We start from the raw sequence: 16,740 nt of genomic DNA on the forward strand, positions 1-16,740 counted from the left end.
CTGGGTCGAAAGTTTCAACAATGACATCTGGTTAAATCCAGGAATGTTTGAATGGATAAAGTTAGTAGGAATGGTCACATTCAGGAGTAACCAACAACGAAGATCGTCGTCCACATTAATAATATCCAAGCCTGTATATATATAAAATAAGTCAGGTGGCTTTCTTATCAATCATTACAGTTCCCGCAGGGATGTGGTGTGGGTGAAATCTGCGTAATCACCAGGTTACTCAAGACCTTAAAAGTTTCTATTCAACACTTTGGCAGGCCATATTCTTTAGGAAGGTAGTAGGCAACGGGTTGAACACGGGTTAAATAAACGGATACCGCGTCCTGACAGTAATCAGGGATTCCGGGAGTAACGCATCATGTGTCCTGCTTCTGCCGCTGGCCTTTATAAAACACTATAAATAAATAAGCTACTCCGGGAGCAAGTGTGACCTGCTAACAGAGAGGTAAAGCATGAACTAAATGTGCTGATTTATTATAGCTACTGCAGAAGCAGGCCATTACTATGACCTGGAAATCCTCTACAGGCCCATGTATCAAAAAATGAGAAGCAGCAGTCAAACGTTTCACGCCTAGTGGAAGGTAACATTGCACCGGTGGCCTCCGTAAATTTCAAATTGCTTGGGAAGGGATGAATTGTGTGCAGAAAAAATGATACAATGTCTCCTTGAAAGTTGGGATACACATAATAACCACCACAAAACTGCTGCCTTATCAGAGATCCTAGGCGGGAATTTGTATAAGCAATACGATGATGCGGCTCCTAGATCGAGACTGATTGAGGCGTACCAGTGAGAATATGGATGTATCAGGGAGCCAGACTATCAAGATCTTTACATAACAATCTAGGAATAGATGCCTCAGACTATCCAGAGCTTTACATAACAATATAGGAATAGATACACCGCTCACAATGTGAGCACAAAAGGGCCAATTAATTCCTTCCTTGGTCATAAGGGGATTGTTCATGGTCGTTGTTCAATGCTACGTCACCTTCACAGTTGATAGAAGGACTCCAAGTCAAATCAATTGTCGTACATTCAACATATTTTCAGAGGCTGTAATACAAGTACAACCATGTATGCTATGATAACCATATTATTGAGCCAAACAAATGCGTGTGTGAAGAACAGAGCTTTAATTTTATCACAGAGTCTCACAATATCGCTGCACTGAAATGAAATGATAAATTAAGGAGAACGTTTGTGACTGATGATCGTTGCAAAATATGAAGTGTAAGTTTTGTATGGAATACCAATAAAAACTGATTTAAAAAACTGTCTGCCACTTGAATTGCTGAAGAACTAGCCACATTCCTACCTTTCTCGATGCCCAGTCGCTGACCTCCTGCCTTTAAGACGTTCCACGTCACAAGGTAGCCCAAAGGGCTCAAGAGGCCAACTCAACACATGGAGGCATAACAGCATGAGAAGTACAGAGCACAAGACAAGCTTTCCACCTAAAATCAAGACCTGCATATATTTTCCATTCGCCCCCATCATCTCAATCGCCAGCACAGCTCTGTAGAACATACATTTATTGAAAAAGCCACTAAATCAACGAACGGCTACTCAAGTATCCACAAAAGGTACACGCCATACTAAACTCTAAACTACAACCACAAATGCCCTCCCAGTAACCTAGACTCTCCACACCCATTAACCCAGAGAGAGAGATCCATCCATCCCAGTACAGGTGTTGTGCGCTAGTACACAAACCGCATGTTGAGCAAACTACTGGAAGCCACAAAAAAGGATAAACACCCCGCTGCAATCCTACTTGTACGGTTTCAGAATAGCAGTATCTACGCGGCCAACACCCTCTGTACTCCTAGATAGATATCCAGCATGGCCCTAAACACCAAACTGCGCTTGTGGTAATATGCTGAATGGGTTGGAGCAGCCAGAAGCTTAAGTGCTGAAGGTCCCCACCAAATCCACACCCAGGGTTTTTTTGTTTCTTTTTACATAGAGTCAAGTTCTTAGGACTTCCTTGAAGTGGCACGTAAGCAACAAAAACACCAGCTGAGCTAAAATAAATTTGAATAAATAAGCTAGGAAGAAAGTAAAATAAACAACTCCCACACTTGCAAATCAGGCAAACCTTTAGCTCTAAAGAATATTTTGCTACGCTTTTATAGATATGGTGCAAAGGGAGATCAAAACAAACTAATTTCAGTATTAAGTTATTTGAAGAGTATAGTACAAGTAAAGGGAAGGTATTGTTGACCATTACATTTTATGGGGAAAGTACAAGATGTAGCCACAGTCATGCCTAGGAGTGACTGAATGTCTGAATATGCATAAACAGGAGTTTGTAGAATGGGTGTATTAAACCTGTAAGAAGAATTAAGCGACAGATACGCGCTCTCGGGCTCCCCAGGCAAGAAATCCCTGAAAAGCAAACATAACCTCAAATAAGGAAACGTACCCGAGAGAATCACTGGCGCTTGGGTAAGCTGTCACTTCCTGGAGAAAAACACGCGCCTGCTCTTGCTGCCTGTGCCTGCTCTTTTGCCGGGGCGGGACAGCAAAGGGAAAAAGGCTAGGAAGACACAGAAACACGCACGGAGTACTTGTGTATTAGATAGGATAGACACTCTCATTAGCGAGTGTGAGGACATATTAGTGACAGACACAACTACGTATGTTGCAAATGCTAAATCCCAACAGCGTTCCACCCAGCCTGCTAGCTTAAGTATCTCTATCATGGTCCGTCAACTAGCTATTCCAGCTATGTTCCGCAATCCACCAAAAAAAGGGGGCTCAGACCTTTGTGGGGAGGGAGACCTAGTTGCAGGAAGGGGTAGTCAATACTCAAATCAGTCATCTGGGAGTGATATACAGAAGTTAGGATCAGAAATCCCATGCACTAATAGGTTTTCACCGCTGGTGGAGTTGCTGGAGAGGACACCGAATTGGGGCCTAGTTGCCCCCCCCTTTCTCAAACACAGCCTCCCCAGCCATGTATCCTACACCCAAGCTGTAGCCCTACCAATGTTCCCCAGGAAACATTAAGCCTTATTAACACTCTCAGACTAGAGGTCAAGGATATGAGAACCACTTCTCTGGTTAACCAGCTATTGAATAAAGACCTCTCCTGTCCCTATCGCTCCGTGTCTACTGACTTTACATCTCGTCAGGTGATCTGTCCAGAGCGGGAGGAACCTGCTGTAAGTAAGGACCCCAAGAAGTAATTCGCTAGCAAATTAGCCCCTGCAGCTATGCCATGTATAGTGGTCCCAGCACCCCCTAGGACCGAGCACCCAATAGCCCCCGGCCGTGTTCATTAGGAGGCAAATTGTAATAGTGCATTCCCAAAGTTGGCACATCCATCCGTCACTAGAACCATTGAACCACCCCCGTCGCAGCCTTTCCACAAAATTTAAATGCACGACTGCCTGCTCAGACCAATTTTAATTTGCCTCATAAAGTTTACATGGTTAACGTACCCAAGTATGACTGAAGCAAGGGCCCTGAAAACGCCGATTCCTTGACCAGTAAGTTCCTACATTGGATACGCCATGTTAGAGGCTGCTGGTCTGTAATTCGCAAAGATATTTCAAGGGCCCTTAGACTCACCTCCCGAACCCAATCATTAGATTGTATCGAGCTTACATTGAATGAGGTTGATATTGCAGGAAAATCTTCTTTCCCTGGAATATCGTACTTGTCCCCCAGAAGGTTCCCCGATTCAATTTAGACGGTTCTTACCGAGTAGTACGTGCCACAGAACACTAGAATATACACTGCCTCGGCCAAGGGGCTCTTCCTCTCGAGGCTAATGATTGACTGCACTGTAATGCCCGGAACCAACCAGATGGTCCGTCTGTCCCCACCATGATTAGGGAAACCCCTCTTTTACCCTTACCTGGTGCACAACCCTCTTGTTTTTAACAAGGATGGGAGTTTAATGCCTCTTGGGTAGCACCTTCTTTACCAGTAGGATCATCGGGTCCAAATGATGAACTTGTTATTGATACAAACGGCCAGAGGCTAAGTTCCCTTGCTACCCATGGGACATCCATGATATCCTGGAATGTAGCAGGATTGAAGACGAAGACCATTTCCCCCGATTGGTTCACCTTTATTGACCATTTTGATGTTTGTTGTTTTCAGGAAACTTGGACAACTGACCCCGTATATTGCTTAGGCTATTTAAACTATGACATTCCTGCAATCTGTGGAGGTAAGGGTCAACCGTCAGGGGGACTGGTAATCTGGGTGCGCCAAGCTGGCGGCTTTAATATGGAGGTTCCCGAACACAGAGCAGTGACATCCTTGCCGTCAGGTTGAAGCAGGGCCATCAAGGGGTTGCAGACGTTTATAACATCTATGCCAGGGGCACTAAGGGGAAGAAGTCGGAAGTTATAGCGGTCCTAGACGACTTACTAGATCTTCACTCCCATGGTTCTAACATTTTGATTGCGGGAGATTTTAATGTGACTTTCGAGCCCCTTACTGTTGAACATTGTGATTTTACTGTAGATGTTGATGAGCAATGGGGGATCCCAAAGTTAGATCTGCAACCAATAAAACAAGTATTGGCATAGCCAATAGGTCTCGCTTTTGGGATCTTATAAGTGTACAGCCATGCAGCACATTATCCTGGGTGCTGTGTCACCAGAGATTGATGAGCTATACAATTACTACACACTGGGTCATACCTGTTTAACAAGATGAGGCGGTGTTATTAATCATGCTATAAAAATGTGCTTCAGCAGCAAGCACGGTGACAGTCTCGATCCTCTTCTGAGCTGCCGCCTGCTTGCCCTTAGAGCTATTTTAGTAGTCTCATCCACTAACTCTTTTGGGGTCGGGTAAATGTGTCAGCCACTGTGGTACCTATCAACTACCTTAACTTCTTAGCATCCCGAACGAAGTCAGTAGAGCCTGTAGGAACAGGTTGCGGCTGGTTTGATGGTGACTGCCCCCGCGGGGCTCAGCAGGTGGGCGGCACGCTGGACCGAGGCGGACCGCTCGGTCAGCTAAATTGTTTGATGAGCTTATTTTCTTTTGGAACAATATAGCATGTGGCATATGATGTAAATCTTCTTGGAGTTTCTCATTGCTGAGATGGGTGTAATTGCTTTTATTTATGTTTCCCTCGTCTTTATTGCTTGATGTTGCTCGCCAAAAAGTGTCACCCATAGTGGTTGAAATGTTACTCATATTTACACTGTAATCATGAAAATGTCACACATAGCAATCTGAAACCTTGGCAGCTATGCTTACCAAGAGGCGGACGCGCCAAAGTGATAGCTTAGTTAACTTCTATGCTACGAACGGATACTACGTTGTTTATTGTGTGCACATTAAATATAATATAGGGCTAAAACGAGCACTGTTAGCATAAAATATAACTGCCGTGGACAAGAAGGCATGGTCGCTAGCGACTTCGGGGAACACCAGATCTCGCGAGGTTGGTCTTTCATGCAGGCTTCTAGTTGCATAGCAACGTCTAGAGCGTCCTGCCCAGGCTGCATCCCCAGACTAGAGCACGAACACCAGCTGGGGAAAGTTAAACTCAGGAAGGCGATATGAGTTACGGGGGTGGCCTGTCGGCGGCTTGCCGCGTATCCCGCGAAGCACGGGAGTTTTATGAGCTTAAACAACAGGCAGCCGAGTTCAACCGAGCAAACGGAGTCGCAGTGCGCCTGGAGGAGGCGCTGAACACTGTGTACTACCAGCGGCCACCGGACGTGTACGGAAGCCTGGTGAGTGGGCGGAGCAGTTGGGGACGGATAGGGAAATACAATGGCTATGGCGTTGGCCAGGGTGGATGCAAAGTGGGTGTTGAGATGGGAGGAAAGGATGATAGTTACAAGAACACAGCAGCGATCGGAGGGGAGGACGATGCTGGTCAGAGAAGTGATGGGGAGGTTTAGGGGAAGGTTTTGAAGGGTAAGAAGCACGCTAGGGATGCACGCGCAGCAGCGGGGGAGGGGCAGAGATGGTGCTGAAGGCTGGCGCATGAAAGACAGATGGCTAGGCGAGAAGGGAGGGGGGAATGCGGGGAGCAGCTGTGCGCGTGCACGCCATCATGCACTCAAGCTTGTAGCCAGCACAAAAATGTGGATAGCACTTTCAAAAACCACCTACTAAATGTCTCACCAGACCAGCGCATGCGCTGGGTCAGGCGAGACCTAAAAATGGACTGATGTGGCAATCCAAATCAATGCCACTTGTTTGGAGAAGGTACTCCGGGCGGCTAATGGCAGATCCATATCTGATAGGCACAGAGCCAATATATTTAACAATGGCCACTGTGCTAGTCGCATAGACTATTTATTAATTAACCTGCGACTGTGGCATGCCTTAAGGGATATGGTAGTAAGAGAGCGGCCAGAGAGTGAACACAATCCCCTGTGTGCAACTCTTGATTTGTTACCACAACGGGAACACACACGACCAGGGAGTAATTTGCTCACGAGGGATGTGGTTTCATCAAACGACATGAGACATTTAAAATGGATTAATATACTTGAGCATCCCGAAGCTTTAGCCTCGATACCCCTAGACGTTGAAGGGGCGATCACAGAGTTGGAAGCATGTGTGGCAAACCCATCAGCTCTAGACTCGGTGACCGGCACTCATGTTAGGTTTTTTGCCAAGTTACGCACCCATTTCATTAGACACCATAAGGCCAAGAGAGCTTGTCCTAAGCATGCCCACAGTGGTTTAACATGGAATGTAAAGAGGTGCGTAGGCAATTAGGAGCCGCAATTAAAGAGGGGAATCACAGTGCTGTACGGCAATTAATGCAGAATTACCGAAGAGCACAAGTTAAGGCAAAAAAAATCCTGGGACGAGGCTAGATGGCAGGAACTTAACTATACTCCAGAACTGTTTAGGGTTTTTATTTACGCATGCTAGTTTAAGTGGGACAGGGGTGGCCAGCCAACCCAGCCGCAAATCCACGTATCACAGGACCAATGGGTCACTCATTTCAAGTCCCAATATGTGCTGGAGCGGGTTATGCAAAATTTTGTATACCCACCCCATTTTGCATGTCGTTTTATTAATTAGATTAATTAATTAATTATAATTGTACTAATGGTTTGGAGTGATGTGGAAAAGACTAATCAACCTTATTAATGACCAAAATACACGTGGGATTTGCATCTGCATGGCCTAATTAATTACGTGAACTAAATTTCGTACGCATACTAATGATAGATAAATAGAACATTGCATGATATATGTTGCTTTGGTGATGTAATTGTGATTCGTGCTTTATTTAGTAAGTATAAATCGCATTGAGTGTTGCTTTTGGCTAGATAAATACACACACATATGGGTATTAGCGAGGGAATAACATTTAAGTAGCCATTTCTATGTATTAATTACGTTTTTGTGTTTCTTTGCTTAAGTTGACCATTTCGAGTGGCCACAAAATGGCTGACTCCTGTATCCGATGAAACCGGCTCCATTGCTCAAGGTTCGGGGTGAAGTGCGCATCTGTCACCGCTAGCAACTGTGGCCTGGACCTGACCCCAGATGAACATGTACCTTCCAAGGACAACCTGGGACGTCAGCCAAATATTTTTGAACAAAGACTGTTGTGTGAACCGGAACTGGCAAGGGTCATAACCCAAAAGACACTTTCGTGAGAAACCAAAAGGATGATCCCTGATTGTCCAATCAGTGAACTCGGATGCCCAAATTTTATTACTTGTTATCATCAATTTTACTATAAATTATGGTAGAATAGAGAGGTAATTACGGTCGCTCCTTCGATTTCCTGATGATATGCTGACGGAGAGGACGGTGACACTACAGGACAGCTGTTAGCCTGAATCTTTGACGGACTGAATTAATGCCCAAAATCCTGATGAACTTAACCTGCTAAAATTGATGGGCATAGATTTGTGAGACTGCCAGATTTGACATAGAGGACGACTTTAGCCAGAATAGGTAAATATGAATGGCAACTTGATCAAATGAATGATTTTAATCTACTATATTAATATAAAATTGGAATTGAAAATCTACAGAAATGAGTTGGGTTATTTATTCATTGAAATGTGTTAATGAAAAGGTTAATTAGAGAATTAGAATTTCACTTAAACTACAACTAACAGATCCGTCCCGGTTATGAGGGTAATACCAAATGTGGAATCTAGGGCCTAATGAGTATGAAAAAGGGTTTGTAGGTTTGTTGCTCATTAGGGTAAAGTGGTACCTTCCTCCCTCATTATCCAGCGCTTGGAAGGATAATCGCCTCTCGCACGGACTGATGGTGAGTGTGTGTTGGTGTTATGGGTCCCACCAACGAATGTATGGATAGTGTGCGTGTGTGTGAGATCTTTTAGACCGTGGTAGTAGGGAGGGATTTTGCACTCCGCGCTGCATCATATGCATGTAGCTCAGACGAGGGGACGGCAGAGAAGCCCCCGTGCCTGTATTACACAGGCACAGTCTTTGATGACACTGATGTCAGTTTGGCCCTGGGGGCTATAAGGGGAGGTAAAGCACCGGGCCCAGACGGCATTCCGCCTGATATATTTCTGCATGAAAAATCCAAATGGTGCCATTACAATGCGATGGTGGCTAATGCAATCGCTCAGAGTGCTCCAGTCCCTGATGGTGAGTGTGTGTTGGTGTTATGGGTCCCACCAACGAATGTATGGATAGTGTGCGTGTGTGTGAGATCTTTTAGACCGTGGTAGTAGGGAGGGATTTTGCACTCCGCGCTGCATCATATGCATGTAGCTCAGACGAGGGGACGGCAGAGAAGCCCCCGTGCCTGTATTACACAGGCACAGTCTTTGATGACACTGATGTCAGTTTGGCCCTGGGGGCTATAAGGGGAGGTAAAGCACCGGGCCCAGACGGCATTCCGCCTGATATATTTCTGCATGAAAAATCCAAATGGTGCCATTACAATGCGATGGTGGCTAATGCAATCGCTCAGAGTGCTCCAGTTCCTGATTCTGGGAAAGGGGCTGAGATCATCCCCGTTTTTAAAAAGGGGGATAAATCTCAGACTGGTAACTACAGGCCCATCAGCCTGATAGACTCACTCCTAAAGATAATGGGGCGCTTAGTTTTAAACAGGGAGTGCAGGATTGGGTGGAAGAGACAGATAGTTTATCCCCTCTGCAGGCAGGCTTTAGGGCGTGTTCTAGTACCATTGATCAGGTATTTCGTTTTATCATGCTCTACTGGAAGACTGTGGTCTTGAACAAGGGTAGCCTTTATGCTGCCTTTGTGGATCTTAAATCGGCCTTTGACCTCGTCTCCCGTAGAAAACTATGGTCTGTACTTCAAGAGATGGGGATGTCTCCGGAGTTGTTAACCCTTATAGTCATGAGGATAACTTTGCCAAGATTCGGTGGGGAGCTCAGGGCGAAGTCACTACCCCTTTTCCCATAGAGAGAGGTGTGTGACAAGGGTGTGTAATGGCTCCCACATTATTTTGCCTATTCATAAATGGGATTGCAGACTTTATAGCCTCCACTCCTACAGATGCCCCCCTTCCTGGCAGGTGTCAAAATTCCAATTTTAATGTTTGCGGACGACACGTTGATCCTTTCAAAAACGCCAAGTGGCCTCCAAAGAGCCCTCAACCTCTTTGAGGAGTTTTGCCAACTAAGAGGGTTGGAAATCAACGTGTCAAAAACAAAATTCATGTCTTTTAATCCACACAAAGCGTTTAAGGGTGGCATTGAGCTGAATAACCCTTGGAACATGTTACAGACTTCGTTTATTTGGGGGTCACCCTACAGAGAGACCTCAGCTGGAAGGGACAACTTAATCTGGCCTCATTAAAACACCGGCAACAGGCCGGTGTCTTACAATCTGAGTTTAGCTCCTCTTTTACAAAACCAGTAAGACCGGTGCTTCAAATATATGATCTGAAAGTGGTCAGCGCTGTCCTATATGGGGCCGAGCTCTGGGGCTTTGAGAACCTCTCACAAATGACAATAGAAGAAAACAGGTTCCTACGTAAGATCACCAGCCTCCCATAAAGCACTCTGGTACGCCCACTGTTATACGATCTAGGTAAGAAGGCATTGGCCGATAGAGCAAGACTGCGTCCCTTCCTTTATTGGAGGAGAATCTGGTGTACCCCTGAGTTGGCTAACTTATGCTGCAGGCCTCAGGGACCTAATTAACGCTGACTGTTTTCATAAGATTAAATGGTTGCAGGGGATTAAAGCTTCCCTGATCAATCTTGCTATGGTCTGCTTATGGGAAAACCCAGTAGGCACTCCGTTCCCCTCGAAAGCGGTTTTAAAAGCGAAATACTGGGAATGGGTGGCACAAGGTACCTATAGGAACAGTGACATCTCCTCCCTTACAGGGAGTTTCCTTGCCGTTAAGCCGGCACTGAGTTTTGAGCAGTACTGGGACATTATTACCAAACCGCAAGCTTTACTTCCAATTTAGGGAGGCCTCTTTGCCAGTAAGATCATTTACAGCAAGATGGGGAAATGCTGAAGCAAACTCTTGCCCCATCTGTCTCACCCATCTGGAGTCTTTAGCTCATGTATTATTTGCTTGTCCGGTATATGCTGCCCCCCGTCGAGTATGGCGGATGCATATTTGTAAAGCCCTAGGCACCAGAAGGTTTGAGGTTGCCCTAAGATTATTACACTCTGACACATCTAGCATCATTGCTGTAGCCTTGGCAAAGTATCCGAGTTGGGCTTGGGCCATTAGATCACGTCCTCTTTTTAGGGAGAGGGCTGTTCCTATTGTTCTTTTCTCTTCATCGTATGAACTGTAGATGCTGGCCACATACAGGGTGTCCGGTGTTATAGAGGATGATGAATAGAACAATGTAAACAAGGTTTTGATAGTTTTATCAACTACGACTACCATGTAAATGTGTACATTTGTTATGGTACTTATGATATATTTTTAATATATTTTAATATATTTTTATGCTTTTGTAGTATGCTTGATGAGATATCTGTCGAATAAAGCCATTTTGAATAGAATAATTTAGGCCATATTGATTTGATTAATTTAGCTCCATGAAATCGGCATGGAGTTTTTTTTTATTTACAGCCCCTCAAAAGATCAAACCTAACCTACAAATATGACTGGCTCCTTTTACAGATCCCGCCCCAATCCTCAGCTTCAAAACAACCATTTGCAGGCCTCGTACACAACTGAGAAAATACAACATAACCACAAGTATCACATTACTACAGTCTACGTACTGTTCATAGTACAGAAGACAGCGATGACGTCACAGGATGGTACCACCAGGTAGAAGGCAAAGATGGGCCCGAGTGACGACGAAGACACACGGGTGTGGGCACCGCGATGAAAGAAACGCGGCACCCACAAACCATCGAGCAGCAGACGACCCCTGTGCATAAATATATTAAAACTGCGAAAGACACAAGTACTGACATCCACCTCCTTTTTCATGTGGCATAATGCGTAGTGTAAATTTTACTAACCAGAAACGCCCCTCGTCCCGTTCCAAACATCGGTGCCGCGGAGCAGAATAAAAGAAGAAATAGAGCTCCTGGGGAAAGATAAAGCCTCTGCGCCTTGGGGCAACGAGCAGTCCCCCTCCCTCCCCTCCATATTCCGCTGCTCCCGTCAGACCCACGCGCCCCTCGACTCGAGAGTTCACTACGATCTTGCAATTCAGCGGCAACTGCGCAGCACCGGACAACTAGCCAATCAAAAGCCAGGAATGGTTTCTGGAATGTGAACGAGAAGTCATTCACAGAAACACGAAGAGCGGCAACAATTCCTTACAAAACTCTGTCGACAAATTTCATTGCAGAGTTTCAATACCCGGACTCAGTGCCTAGGAGACTGCGCACAGACTCGATATATATCACTTTTTAAGATATAGCTCTGAGCTCCAGATTTCTACTGGTCATCAATATGTGCTTTATCGGATCACTTACTAGTCTCTGTTTCTGTGCATTCTGGGACCTGCAGTCCTCCATTTCACAGGTCAAACTGCATTGCAACAAGTATGTGAATTGTGATACAGAGTGCAATCTGGCCTGGCCAGTGGGTGCGGGTTCAAAGACGTGGCAAAAAATAACAAAATATTCGGTAACTGTTTTGTTGGTCTTTCAGGAAACGACATATACAATAATTAACCTTAAATGGAAAATAAATGCAGGCTAAACTAATCAGTGTAATTTGCACAATTTTACGTTACGAAATATCTATTATTTAGAAAGCTTTATTAAAAATTATTAAACATAGTAAAACATCATTACAAGAGCAAATGCGTTCCAGTTAAATATGGAATGATTTTGAACATAACATTTGTAAAATTCAGTCCCAAAAAAGGGAAATAAAACTGTACATAGGAAAAAAAAGCTTTAAAGATTTTTTGAAAAGGAAAGGGAGAAAGAAAAAGAGAAAAGGAAAGATAGAGGGGGAAGAGGGAGGGGTAACATAAAAGAGAGAACATGCAGTTCAATAACAACAACCTCTGTAAAATACGTTACAAGTAAACAAGTAATAAAGAACAAAGAGAGTACTGTAAATGGAAGTAGGTAATGGCTTCAAGGAGCATGAGTGGAGAGATACGCTGTGAGAGGTGACCATAATAAATCTTTTTTAATTAATAAAGGTACTGAAGTAGCAAAAGAGCGATCAAGCCTGTGATGATGGCATAACAAATTCCACCAAGATAGTGACAAGATTTTGGAGGTGTCTTTCCATTTGGTTGTAAGAATTTGGAGAGAGATGGCTATAAATCTATACATTTTCGTACATTGCATTGAACATTCCATATTGGTGAGGAGCCTCCTAAAAATATATGTATAATCTCAAAAGGGAAATTGGTGGATAGGATAACATTTAATTTGGACCAAATATGAGACCATAGAGACTTAATTGACGGACAGTGAAAGAAAATATGGAGAAAATCACTGTTCTGACTTGGACATGACCAACATTTTTTGGATTCTAATTTAAATTTGTGCAAATCAGAGGGGGTAAAAAAAAGTCTGTTATAAAAGAAAAATAAAGTATGTGTAGTGCTTGCAGAACGGGATGAGGTATGTATTTTGGACCAAACAGAGTCCCAAAGCTGAGGCGAAATTTCCTGGGCTAATTCTTTCTCCCAAAGTAGTTCTATTGGTGACTTAGATCTGTTTGCTAAAGGACGGGAGAGCAGTTTATAGATGGCAGAAGCTTTAAGTGGGATAGAGAAATCAAGTGTAAAGGAGGGGACTTGAGCAGGAGTGGCTGAAGGGCAATCCTGAGAAAAGATTTGGAAGCGAGAGGTTTTCAAGAGGGGGTACTGAAGAGAGTGAGTGTTAGAGATATTGAACGACTCGTGAAGATCTGAAAACTCCCTTGGTAAATTATCTTTCATTAATTGATCAAGAGTGATAATACCTTTATCAATCCATTCCTTCCAAAAGAGTGCTCTGTTATTGATCTTTAAGAATTTATTGTACCATATTGGAGTTTGGGAAAGAAATTCCTCAGGAGAGAGATGAGAACGAAACAGAGAAAGAGAAGGAGCTTTAGAGTGATTAAAGATGGGAGTGGAAAGACGTTTCGGGGGTTGAGATATAAGGGTGGCTGTAAGAAATGAAAAGGGTAAGAGTGGAGCGAGTTCAAGTGAACTCCAAGCTGTTAAGGGAGGGGCGGGGGAGTCAGTTAAAAAGGGCCAAATTTGTTTTAATGTGAAGGCAGAGTGATAACGACTAATGTTAGGGAAATTGACTCCGCCTGAGTCTTTGGGCTGCTGGAGACGGGAGAGAGAAATCCTAGCTTTGCGATTGTTCCATAACATTTTTGTTAAGGAGTGATTTATGGTGCTAAAGAAATAAAGCGGAAGGGAGACCGGGAGCATAGAGAGGTAAAAATTAACAATGGGGAGGAGCATCATCTTGATAGTGGAGAGTATGCCCCACCAGGATAAAAAAAGCGGGGGCCAACTCTCTTTAAGAGCAGAGAGTTTTTTAAGTATATCTGTATGATTAATCATAACGGTTTCCCTAATAGTATTTGTATAAAGGACACCTAAACACTTGATGCTCTTGGGATTCCATTCAAAGCCGGAGCCGAGAAACATGTGGGAAAGACAATATTTATTTAAAGGTAAGATTTCGAACTTATCAATATTCAATTTGTAGCCAGAGACTGAGGAGTATTCTTGTAGTAAAGAAAAAAGAGCCGGCAAAGAAGTGGAAGGGTTAGAGATGTAAAGCAGAATATCATCTGCATAAGCAGTGAACTTAATGTCAATATCCTTAAATTGGAAACCAGTGTATAAAGGTGAGCGCCTGATTTTTTCGATAAAAGGCTCTAAAGCAAGAATAAAAAGAAGTGGGGAAAGGGGGCACCCCTGTCTGCTTCCTCTATGTAGAGATAAATATTTAGGTTGACAACCATTGGCACATATAGAAGTAGAAGGGTTAGAGTAAAGTAGTGGAACATATCTAATAAAAGGGGGACTAAAACCATGCCATCTTAACGCTCCAAACATAAAATACCAGCTCACCCTATCAAATGCTTTTTCAGCATCCAACGTGATGGCAGCAACAGGGGAATCCAATTTAGAGGCAAGATGGATGATGTTAAGGAGAGTTCTTGAATTGTCGGTTATAGACCTCCCTTTAACGAACCCAGACTGATAGATATTAATAAGATCAGGAATTACTTTATTAATACGAATGGCTAGTATTTTAGCAAAAATGTTACAATCAGTGTTAATAAAAGAGATGGGTCTATCATTTTTACAAAGGGAGGGATCCTTGTCCTTTTTAGGAATTAGACATAACATTGCTTGGGTAAAGGTTCCCTTTGACTCTCCTTCGTGAAGAAAATGATGTATCAATTAAAATTAATGGGGTATTAAAGATTTTTTTAAATGGAGCTAGAACCGAACAGTGAAGCCGTCCGGACCTGGTGTTTTGTCTTTGGGTAGAAGATTGATAGCGTTAATAATTTCTGTTTCTGTAATAGGAATGTCCAATAGAGTAAGATCTGTCGAAACAGCAGAGGAATTCGGAATGGATTGGAAGAAAGAATCAATTTGAGCGGAGGAAGGAGTAGACTCTGGAGTGTAAAGAGAAGTATAATACTGGACAAAGCAATCAAGTATTTTTTCATCAACAGTATGATGAACACCGGAATTATCAGTAATAGCGACGATTTTAGACTTCTGTTTCTTAATTTTAAGGTAGTTGGCCAGAGATTTGCCCGCTTTATTCCGTCCGCCATACATTTTTTGCGTTAAATTTAAGGAGATGGGGTGGCTTGGCCAGCGAAGATGGCGGTCGTGTCTTGATCTCGCTCCGTCCAGCCCGCATCATCCTGTATACTGATCCTGCCTATCCGACTTCGTGTCGGTATTAACACAGACCAAACGCCACCGGAAAGCTGTGACATCCCCCCAGGCAAGTCCCGACGCGGTGGAAGGCGCAGCGGTGAAGATAAGATCGCCGAGGGCGGCCTCGGCCTGTGAGGGAGGCACCTTGCACAAAGCCGGGGAGTCTCCTGACTTGACTGGGCGGAGGCGTGGCCCAGGCGGGGGAGCGGCTGGCGGGCTGGCCGCGAGACCATCAACAACCCCTGCAACTATCTGGCGGAGTGGATCCCAAGTGAGAAGGCCGAGTCCTCCGCATACTGAGGAGGGCTGCAGCGAGCGTCGGTGGCCCGATTGGGCCACGGAGGTAGGAGATTGCGGCAGTAGTTGCGGCGGTGAGCCGGCGGCCATATTGTGCGGCCTGGGGGGCGGCCGTGCGGACCTCTGAGGGTGAGGGGGCGGTTGTGACGCCTGGGACCCACACGCTGACAATTGTGGGGTCTGTTGTGACTGCTGCTCCTCCATATCACCCGATCTCCTGCACACCATACAGGCGGCGATACTCGGCGGCTGTGTCGGGCCGCAGGGGGGAGGGGCGGTGCCCCGGAGTGGAGGAGCAACGGAGGGCCCGCTTGGATAAGAATAAGGCCCCTGGAGCTTGTTGCAAAGGACAGAGCGGTGTCTGAGGCCTGTTCAGGGGCTGAGCTCGGCTCTGGCGCCGTCCCCCTGGTGAGGCTTTGGCCGGCGGGCGGCTGCTGGATTTGAACATTGCTAGTGGTACAGACCGCCATTTTGGGTCGCTGCTGCGGTGTTGGAGGTGAGGCTGCTGGTCCCAGACACGAGTGAGACTCCCAGTGGTGCCAGGGAAGTTGCAGGTTCCTGGAGGGATGTATGACGTTACAACGCACACTATTACAACGCATGCACTTACAACGCATTTTTTACAACGCATAATCCATTACAACGCATGACATTACAACGCATGACACTACAACGCATTTTTAAAAAATACCTTTACAACGCACTACCATTACAACGCATACTACCTTTACAACGCATACCATTACAACGCATAATATTAAATTACATTTAAGGTAAGTATTAGATAGTATAGGGGTAAAAATTACTATTCTAACTCCAGGGGGTGCAACAGTAGGGTAAGTGTTGGATAGTGTAGGGGTAAAAATTACTATTCTAACTCCAGGGGGTGCAACAGTAGGGTAAGTGTTGGATAGTGTAGGGGTAAAAATTACTATTCTAACTCCAGGGGGTGCAACAGTAGGGAAAGTGTTGGATAGTATAGGGGTAAAAATTACTATTCTAACTCCAGGGGGTGCATCAGTAGGGTAAGTGTTGGATAGTATAGGGGTAAAAATTACTATTCTAACTCCAGGGGGTGCATCAGTAGGGTAAGTGTTGGATAGTATAGGGGTAAAAATTACTATTCTAACTCCAGGGGGTGCATCAGTAGGGT

At 44.6% G+C, this 16,740-nt stretch overlaps 1 long non-coding RNA gene across 1 annotated transcript in view; it reads right to left on the reverse strand.

Moving 5' to 3' along the window:
• LOC146856399 (uncharacterized) overlaps positions 1-11,622 on the reverse strand; it is a 114,667-nt gene extending 103,045 nt beyond the window's left edge. Inside the window, exon 1 of the long non-coding RNA XR_014980942.1 lies at positions 11,428-11,622. This is a non-coding gene — a long non-coding RNA (uncharacterized LOC146856399). The remainder of the gene's footprint in view (positions 1-11,427) is intronic.
• Between the last annotated feature and the right edge of the window lie 5,118 nt (positions 11,623-16,740).

The sequence above is a fragment of the Triturus cristatus genome, chromosome 4_1 (assembly GCF_964204655.1).
Source record: "Triturus cristatus chromosome 4_1, aTriCri1.1, whole genome shotgun sequence".
Classification (NCBI taxonomy): Eukaryota; Metazoa; Chordata; class Amphibia; order Caudata; family Salamandridae; genus Triturus; species Triturus cristatus.